This window comes from Octopus sinensis, linkage group LG10 (genome assembly GCF_006345805.1).
Source record: "Octopus sinensis linkage group LG10, ASM634580v1, whole genome shotgun sequence".
Classification (NCBI taxonomy): domain Eukaryota; kingdom Metazoa; phylum Mollusca; class Cephalopoda; order Octopoda; family Octopodidae; genus Octopus; species Octopus sinensis.
Genome location: NC_043006.1, coordinates 23,973,404 through 23,983,614, shown reverse-complemented (window position 1 = coordinate 23,983,614; position 10,211 = coordinate 23,973,404). Strand labels below are relative to the sequence as shown.

The following is a 10,211-nucleotide window of genomic DNA, read 5'->3' as shown; positions in this document are numbered from 1 at the left end:
AGGTCTCGTTACGATCAACGTTCAAGTCTTGAGCAAGTCGATATTGTCCTTGAAGGTCTATAAAATACATACCAGTAATATATTGATCAATTCAATATCCTGTGCCAGTCATGGGAAAAACTGCGGCCCGCTGGACTTTCAGACTGGCACGCCTAACAAAATTACCTTGAGAATTTTTAAATAGTGCGGCCCGTCTGATGATGAGCCATGTCTGATGCGGCCCGCTTCTCAAGAAAGGTTGCCCGTGCTGGGCCTTATACCCTTTCACTATAACTTTGAAGCTTTACCGTTGTTTAGCTCTACATCAGGCAAATATTTGATTAAAGGCATTCCAGATATGACCAACGGTTCTTTCCTTTTTTTTAAAGTCAAAGTATAATCTAGCAGAGATTCGTTTACTATTTCTGGCAAGTCGGGCGACCACGTAGAGTCCTTCCCTGTTGCTTGTTGACGATTTGCTGTCGTCTATTAATTAGACATTCTCTTACTCGACGAAGGAGCAGCCTCTACCTGCTAGAACCAGCAGCCAAGTTCCCCTCAAATCACACCGTACCGTCTTAGAAAAAGTCACATCGGATTTAACAATGTTGTCTTAGATTCTTTGCATGAGGTGGTCACTGTTAGAGTGCCTTTGATCATGTCTGCTGAATCATGGCTAAGTAACAATAGTGACCTATTGTAATTCTTATTTATAATGTATGTTATCTCTTTCGTCACCTTTATGGCAAGAGAAATATTCATAATCGTTTCCATATTAATGTTATTCTGTTCACCTTTCACCCATGTGGTGCTGGTGCTAGAGTTCAGCAGAACAAATATCATTGAAAAACTGTTATCGATTAATTTTATTTATCTCTTCGTGCTCCCTAAATGTTATTTAATTTCAATTCGACTCTGATTAAAGAGAAGTCCAAAATGATCTAACATGTCGTTCACATTTACGAAAAAAAAGGAAAAAAAGATAGTGTAATTTGAGGGAGATTTGGTTGCTATTTCTATCTGTGAGCCACAAAGTAAGCTCATCTCCTTATGGTGCTGTTTGATAAAAGTAAACATCAGAACGTCACACTTGAATGCCAAATAATTTGGCTTCATTTCCTGGTTGTTTGTTGCTGTTTCTGTTTATTCAGGGGAAGATAGTAATTCTAATAACCCTTGCTTAAGGGCGGGGGGTGGAGGAATATGCCCCCGTTAAAAAAAAAAAAGATCACCCCCACCTACTAAAACAAAACTTGTTTAATCATATTATTACCCTTAATCATGTTATTGTAATTAGCAAAGCCATTCTTTATTAAAAAAATAAATCGTGTGAGAAATATTCTGTACATTATTAGGCATGATTGTTTTTGTTCCGTGAGAAAAAAATACTATGCCTTTCACGATTGTTTGTTTTATCTTTCTTCCCCGTAAAAAAAAAAAAAAGTTAATTTTACAAACAGCAAACAATACCTTATTGTTGACTGTATTTAATTTAAGACGCTATTGTTAATGGTTACCCTTACGCTATTTTGATTGTTGCCAACGTGTCCGTTCACATTGGCTGCCCGTCTTTCTTGGTTGTCACCTTTTCGTTTTAACAAGGAAATAGTGTTTTCGCTATTGGTGTTTACCTTAAAGCAAGCCCCGCTTGTAGAAGAAAAAAAAAACTGACCCTAAATAAACCTTAGGGGTTCCAGCCATGGCCATACCATTTTTTTTTCCAAGAAGGTTGTACCTGGCCTCTCGACCTCCTAGAAATAACAGCCAGGTTTCTTGATTACACCCTCCCGTGTTTTTTTTAGTCTTTATTTCTTGGAAGGCCAGGCAATGTTTATGTGTCTGGTAGCTACTACGAAAGTATGGTGGACCAGTTTAAAAGGTTTTGGGTTTAGATCTTAATTTCTAAGTCCTTTACTTTCCAAACAAAAGTGTGGGTGGCAGAGAGAGAGAGAGGGAGGTTCTGACCAAGTAGATTCGAGTTTAAACTTGGCTCGATGTTTCATTTAGTTGAGTCATTGGGTTTTTCGTGACCAGCTTTGTAGCTATTCCATTTTTTAAGAAATATTTTAATTAGAAGTCATCCTTATTGCCACTTCAACAACTAATTTTTATTATAGCTTTTTCTAAAAAAATTTTTCTTTAAATTTCGTATCCGTCATTAGACTACGGCCATGCTGAGGCATCGTTCTTGAAGGGTTTTAGTCGAACAGATCGACACCATTACTCATTTTTAAAGTGTGGTACTTATTCTATCGGTATCTTTTGCCGAACGGCTAAGCTACGGGTACGTAACGAACTCATAAAGCATCGGTCAGCGCGAGGCTGTTGTAGAAGATACTTGCCTAAGGTGCTGCGCTGTGGGGCCGAGGCAAGACTTCCGCCCCCCCCCCCAACCACCCTTTATAAAAATTCCTTTTTTTTTTTGACACAAACCCCGCTTTTCGGCTACGGGGAATACGAATCTGCAAAAAAATTGGCAAAAATCGACATTTCTAAATTACCACAAATTTTTTTACAATTTTTCTTTTTTTAAATATGCGGAAAAATACGGAGATTCTGAAAAAAATTTCCAAAAATCTTTGTAAAATTTTTTTAAAGAATTTTTTTCTCTAAATATGCGGAAAAATACAGACATCATGAATTGGACAAAAATTTCAAAACATTTCTGTACTTACGGTTACGATTAGGGTTTTAGGGTTAGCGTTGTGGAAAAAAGTCAAAATTGAAGAAGTTGTGGGGCGGGGGGAAATTTCACAATACCGATTTTTGGCAATTTTCTAGAACCTCCGTATCCGAGAACGGGGATTTTTGGCAAACAAAAAAAATTACAAAAATAAACAAATTGGGGGAGAAAATAGGGAGTGGGGGACGGGCGGAAGTCTTACCGGGACCAAACCCGAAATCATGTATTTGATTGCCAAGCGAGCTTCTTAACTACACAATCATACATACCTATCTAATTTTAATATATTTTGTTTTGTATGATAATGGAATTGTTCTAATATTTTGCATTCGTGCTAATATTTGTACACCTTCAAATTCCGCTGAGGTCGACTTTGCCTTTCAGCCTTTCGGGTCAGTAAATTAAGTACCAGGTCCATATCGGTGTCGATCTAATCGACTGGCCGCCTCCCGCAAAATTTCGGGCCTTGTGCCTAGAGTAGAAAATAATATTTGTACACTAATTTTCTGGTGTTCGCTCTTGTCGTGAGCCTTGGGCGTTGATGAAATAAAGTGCCAGTGAAGTACTTGGTTCGATACAATCGACTGTTCTCCGTCCTTTAAATTCTTGGCCTTGTATCTCTGTAAGAAATTACTAACCAAACCTCGTCGTGGATATTACCATTACAGACATGGTCGCTCGACCTGCTAGAAATAGCAACCACACTTCAATAAATCATACGTTAGTGTCTTGGAAAAAAAAATGGGCAAAATGTTTAGCGGCTTTTCGTCCGTCTTTAAGTTCTGCGTTGAAATTCCGACGAGATCGACTTAGCCTTTTAAGCCTTTCGGCACTGAAGTCGATGTAGTCGGCTTAACCCTTGTCTCGAAGTTGCTGGCCTTGTGCCAAAATTTGAAACCAGTATAGTTCTGTAGACGACAGGAATACTTCTGACCAAAGGTGTGCTCCATCTGGGTAGACCTAAGAATTTAAACAACCATCTCCAGAGACTTGCTTCCGATAAAGACGTTCAGTTCAAAGAGATGTTTTTTTTTTGTAATTTTTTGCGATTGGGGTGGGACTATGGTAAATTTTTTGAGTAACACCTGCACGATTTTCACTAAGAAAAAACAAAAAAATCCGAGTTTTTTTCCCCTAGTGAAAAGATCAATGGGGGTTGGGATGGGGGTGAAATTTTCGCGGCTTCCACCTCACCCCACCCCGTTTTTCGGACCCCCAAAGGGTCTTACAGCATATTAAGAGGTCACAGGAATTCATTCAACGAAAAAAAAAAAAATTCCAATGATTCCGGGTGGGGTGGGGTGGGGTGGGGCTTTTTTTCGGAACTAAAATAAGGGTTTTGTAGCATATTAGGAGGTCACAGGAATTCATTCAACGAAAAAAAAAAAATCCAATGATTCCGGGTGGGGTGGGGTGGGGCTTTTTTTCGGAACTAAAATAAGGGTTTTGTAGCATATTAGGAGGTCACAGGAATTCATTAAAAAAAAAAAAAAAAATTCCAATGATTCCGGGACTTGGTGGGGTGGGGCTTTTTTTCGGAACCAAAATAAGGGATTTGCAGCATATTAGGTCAGGGTACTTGATTCTACACAAAAAATCCGAGTTTTTTTTTTCTTTTTCTTAGTGCGGGTGTTACTCAAAAAATTTACCGGAACTATTAAAGATGAGAGAAATGAAGCCGACGAGAGGGAAAAGTTTATCTGGAACCGTGGGCGGTAGTTTGTTGCGGGTGAGGGTGGTGTGGTGCTACGCTGGTATCTCCCGCCATCAAATGTATGTGGTGTGCTTTTCGGGAATAAATAGGAAGGCGCTCACTACACGCCTATAGAGGATAAGCTGATGTGTGGAGGCTGGTCTTTCTCTTTTGGGGGGCTCTTAATTCGAAGAATTCTAGTAATATTCTGTAGTGTATTGCTAGTATTAGGCAATTGCGTTGGAACAATATGGATTTAACCACTCACTCACACACACACGCACTCGCGCGCGTGTGTGTATATGTGTGTATCTTTCTCTCTTCTTGTTTCAGTCATTGGACTGCGGCCATGCTAGAGTACTACCTTGAAGCGTTTTTAGTCGAACAAATCTTCCCCAGTACTTATTTTTTAAAGTCTGGAATTTATTCTATCGTATATCTTAGCCGAACTGCTAAGTTACATAGTATAAACAAACCAACACCTTTTGACGAGCGATGTCTGATTGGGGTCGGTGGGTGGATAAATGTAATCCTTTCTACTCTAGGCACAAGGCCTGCAATTTTGGGGGAAGGGACAGGTCGACTTGATTGACCTCAGTACGCAACTGGTACTTAATTCATCGACCCCGAAAGGATAAAAGTCAAAGTCGACCTCGGCAGTTTTTGAACTTTACTACCCACAAGGGGCTAAACACAGAGAGGACAAACAAGGACAGACAAACGGAATAAGTCGATTATATCGACCCCAGTGCGTAACTGGTACTTATTTAATCGACCCCGAAAGGATGAAAGGCACAGTCGACCTCGGCGGTTTTTGAACTCAGAACGTAACGGCAGACGAAATACCGCTAAAGCGCTTCGTCCCGCGCGCTAACGTTTCTGCCAGCTCGACATATCCATCCATCGTGAATGTGTAAATTTCTTTTTGACTCTTTGCACGTACACGTTCTTACACTGCTCCTTGTCTTTGAATACAACCATGCCAGAGATCCTTCATCTCTATTTTTTTATCTTTTGAGGCCGATCATATCAATCCAGTTTCTTACTTTAGTCTACTATTTATTTTATCTATTTCTATTTTTCCTAAATGGGTTAAATCATCCAATGGTTGTCAAACACCTAATACGGGAGAGAGGTAGGCCGAACTAGGAGGCGCGTGGTTTTGATGCGATGGTCTTAACTACAAAGTAATGCTTGCTGATATCTATGTGTGTATATGACACACCCGTATTGTTTGTATCACATCCTGTGTGTGTGTAATATACATCCTTTTCTCTATGTCTATCTCGTCAATGTATCATATATCTGAAAAAGAACACTCTAAGGCAGGGGTCGCCAAACTTTTTCGACCATCTACTCCCTTTAGCAATTTTTCCTTCCGCATCGACCACCCTCCTCATTTAAAATATCTTAATACTCTACCCTACCGTACCATATCTTAAATGCGTACCAGGAACTGATGCTGGCAATTAAAATGTTAGCTAAAATATACATGTACAAAAAGGCGGCGAGCTGACAGAAACGTTAGCACACCGGGCGAAATGCTAAGCGGTATTTCGTCTGCCGCTACGTTCTGAGTTCAAATTCCGCCGAGGTCGACTTTGCCTTTCATCCTTTCGGGGTCGATTAAATAAGTACCAGTTACGCACTGAGGTCGATGTAATCGACTTAATCCGTTTGTCTGTCCTTGTTTGTCCCCTCTATGTTTAGCCCCTTGTGGGTAGTAAAAGAAATATATACATGTATGACAAATTAAGAAATTCTATTGAAGATGACACACGTTTTACATATAAAACTACGTGTATGAGTATACAGTATTAAACTTTTAATTTTTATGAAACTGTTTTCACGGTTAGAAAATGTGAAGAAACGCATCATATTGCTGGAATATCTTTTATTAAAATTGATAACATCAATGAGAGGGATGAGCATGGCGCTGACTAGGAATTTCAGGCAGTTCATCTGGGTGAGCTGGTCTTTCGCCTGCCGACCAACATTCGACCCCTTGGCTGCCATCGACCCCCTGTAATTCCTCGCCGACTCATAGAGCAGTAATTAATTTTAATCTCCAGTCATAGTGACCAGTGGTTTCGCATCCACGGAGGTCTTAGCCACGCGGACGTTTATAAGCTTAAAGCGATCACCGTGCAAATGGCTAAGGGAAATGGCCCTTTTCCTTAGGCATTTGCACGGTGATCGCTATAAGTTTTATGCTTATAAAAATACCATTATTATTATTTACAGAATTGTAAAACTCGGCACCGCTTAGCAAAGCCATTCGCACCGAAATATATATATATTCAGCAAAATTTAGATTCAGATGAATATGGTACTTAAGTTAGAGGCACTAGAATTTGGTATGGTGTTATCCATATAAATCAAATGGGGTGATTATAATCAAAATAAGCAACAAGGATAGCCAAGGTAGTGTAGTACAATCGTTTCATGCTACTTCATTTTATTAAACAATGTATTACATCAGTTTTAAAATGTAAAGCAATCTTCAGCCACATATAGAATTTTAAAAATTAAATGGACAATGTATATTTTTATACTTATTTCATTTGCCAACATTACAAAGAGGGTAGATATATAGACAGAGAGGTTAATTTTATCATTAAGAACGTGGTAGTAGAAGGTCCTTCTCCATCTGTAGATTTTTTGATAAAAAAAATCTACTTTAATAAAATCAAGTAGCATGAAACGATTGTACTACACTACATTGGATATCCTTGTTGCTTATTTTGTGTATATAATATATATATATATATATATATATATATATATATATATATATATATATGCATGCACACACACACGAGTTAACAAATGATTTATATACGCAAACAACGAGAGAGAGAAAAAAAGGACAAATAAAACAACGACCCTTCCTCAGTTGTCGGTTCGAATCAAATATCAAGCTTGGGACTGGAAGTGGCTCGAATTTCTGGATTTTTCGGTTTCTTGGAGACATCCTAAATATACACTTTAAAATATAAAATAAATTATTAAGAGCAAAAGAATTTATAGAAATGTCTAAAGCAAGGTCTGTTCGATATTTATCCGTCCACTTGAGATTCTGTTGTACTGTACCATGTATCCAGTATGTTGTGACATTTTAAAGGTTGTTAGGGCGAAAGCTATGGGCACAGGCGTGTCTATGTGCTTAAAAAGCTTTGCTGTTTACTGTTTGGTGACATTCTGTACCCATATATACATGTGTGTATATATATATATATATATATATATATATATATATATATATATATATATAATATATATATATATATATATATAATTATCGACACCTAGGGCAAGTGTCTTCTACTATAGCCTCGGGCTAACCATAAAACTTTGTAAGTGAATTTTATAGACGGAAACTGTGTGTGTGTGTCTGTCTCTCTCACTGCTGAACAAGCGGCGTTGGTTTATTTACGTTCGGTAAAAGAGCCCGGTAGAATAAGTACCAGACTTTAAAAATCTTAGGCAATCCTTCAGTATTGGTACATGACGTCATTCGCCCATGCAATCTTCCCTCCTGACGTAGATAAAGGGGTTTCAGATTGAAATAAAGGGCGAATGCCCTCGTCTCCTCTCACCCAAACTCTGTAGACCAATACCGAAGGAACGCCAAAAATTAAAGTACTGGAGTCGATTTGTTCGACTAAAACTCTTCAAGGCAGTGCACCAGCATGGCCGCAGTCTAATGGCAAGAACAAGTAAAAAGAACCAGTTATATACCAGGATGAACATAACCACTCTTCTGTCTTGAAAATGTGCAGCATTTTTCTCTATACGTTCGCCTGTTGTGTTTGTGTGTGTTTATGTCAACGTGTCCGTAAAAATATATTTATGAATGAATATCTACTCACTTAATGTCTTATATAGGATGTCTATTTATAGTTTGTATTTGAACCTGTCTGTTTATTTGTCGGCTTTTAATCTACACGCACATATGTAGTGTGTGCGTGTCGATATATATATATATATCTATGTATATATATATATTCTTTTCAGTTCTAGGCACAAGGCCCGAAATTTTGTGGGAGGGAGCCTGTCGATTAGATCGACCTCAGTATGCAACTGGTACTTAATTTATCGACCCCGAAAGGATGAAAGGCAAAGTCGATCTCGGTGGCATTTAAACTCAGAACGTAGCGGCAGACGAAATACCTATTTCTTTACTACCCACAAGGGGCTAAACACAGAGAGGACAAACAAGGACAGACAAACGGATTAAGTCGATTATATCGACCCCAGTGCGTAACTGGTATTTATTTAATCGACCCCGAAAGGATGAAAGGCAAAGTCGACCTCGGTGGAATTTGAACTCAGAACGTAGCGGCAGACGAAATATCTATTTCTTTACTACCCACAAGGGGCTAAACAAGGACAGACAAACGGATTAAGTCGATTATATCGACCCCAGTGCGTAACTGGTACTTATTTAATCGACCCCGAAAGGATGACAGGCAAAGTCGACCTCGGCGGAATTTGAACCCAGAACGTAACGGCAGACGAAATACGGATACGCATTTCGCCCGGCGTGCTAACGACTCTGCCAGCTCGCCGCCTTGTTTGTGTGTGTGTGTGTATGAGTCAGTAATGGTCGCGGCTGGAAGGCCTTGTTCTGTTGACTCCAGGTTGACCTCAGCGACTCAGCCTCCGTCACATGATAACATTTAAAACATTGACGAGACGGACAGACATGCTTTCTAGCATTTCGGGCGCTGTGAACGAGAGCTGACATTTTTAGCTGACCTCTCAGTATCCGGTCATTTGATCTTTTCACTTCGAGAAGTCGAGGCTTAACCTTTGATGAATAATTAATTGGACAGACTGCCGTCAGTTGTTAGGCATGGCCCAGCTTATGCTGCTAGTGCGTGCGTGCGTTGATATCGATATGTATTTTGTATACTTGTCGGTATATATCGTTTGTCACAGACACGCACAAAATGGCATACGTCACACTAGTTTATGACTGTTTCTGTTTCTCTCTCTCTCCACACGTACACCTTTGTTTAAATTTTCAAACGCAAATCAATACTGTGTATGTTTTGTATTCTTTAATGGCTGCAGCCCATAAGACTACGTCCTTGCTGGGGCAACACCTTCAAGACTTTTAGTCGATAATATTGACCTCAGCACTTAGTTCAGTCTTATACATACATTATCGATCTTTGAAGAATGACTAAGATGGCTTTTTTTTTTACCTTTTGACAAAAAGGGATGCAACTCGCCATACCGGTTTATACTGGCACACACACACACACACACACACACATACAGAGACGACGGTGTTTCGAAGTGTAGAGACGTTTATCCAATTCCACATACAGCATATTGGTCAGTCCGAGACTAGTTGAAGACACTTGGTTAAGATGTCATGCCGTGGACTTGACACATGGATCCATAAAGTCGCGAACTCATGTTCTTAAGCATCTCAGCTATGCTGCCTCATACGTGGCTGTTTACTTTCTACTTGTTTCAGGCATTGGACTGCGGCCATGCTGGGGCACCGCATCGAAGGGTTTAGTCGAACGAATTGAACCCCCAGTATTTATTTTATTTCTTAAAATTTGGCACTTATAGCAGTGGTCACTTTTGCTGAATTAAGTTTCAAGGACATAAACAAACCAGCACCGGTTGTCAAGCGAGAGTGGGGATACAGACACTCGCAAACATATAAGTACATATCCGCACGCACACACACACACACACACATGACGGGCTTCTACATAGTTTCTGTCTATCAAATTTACTTGTAAGGCATTAGTCGGTCCAGAGGTATAGTAGTAGACGCTTGCCCAAGGTGCCATGTACTGGGTTTGAGGTTTGATCATTCATTCAATCTTA

General features: G+C 39.5%; 1 protein-coding gene across 10 annotated transcripts in view; it reads left to right on the top strand.

Moving 5' to 3' along the window:
• Window positions 1-10,211, top strand: part of LOC118760840 (golgin subfamily B member 1-like) — a 276,733-nt gene that overhangs the window by 994 nt on the left and 265,528 nt on the right. The window lies entirely within an intron of this gene.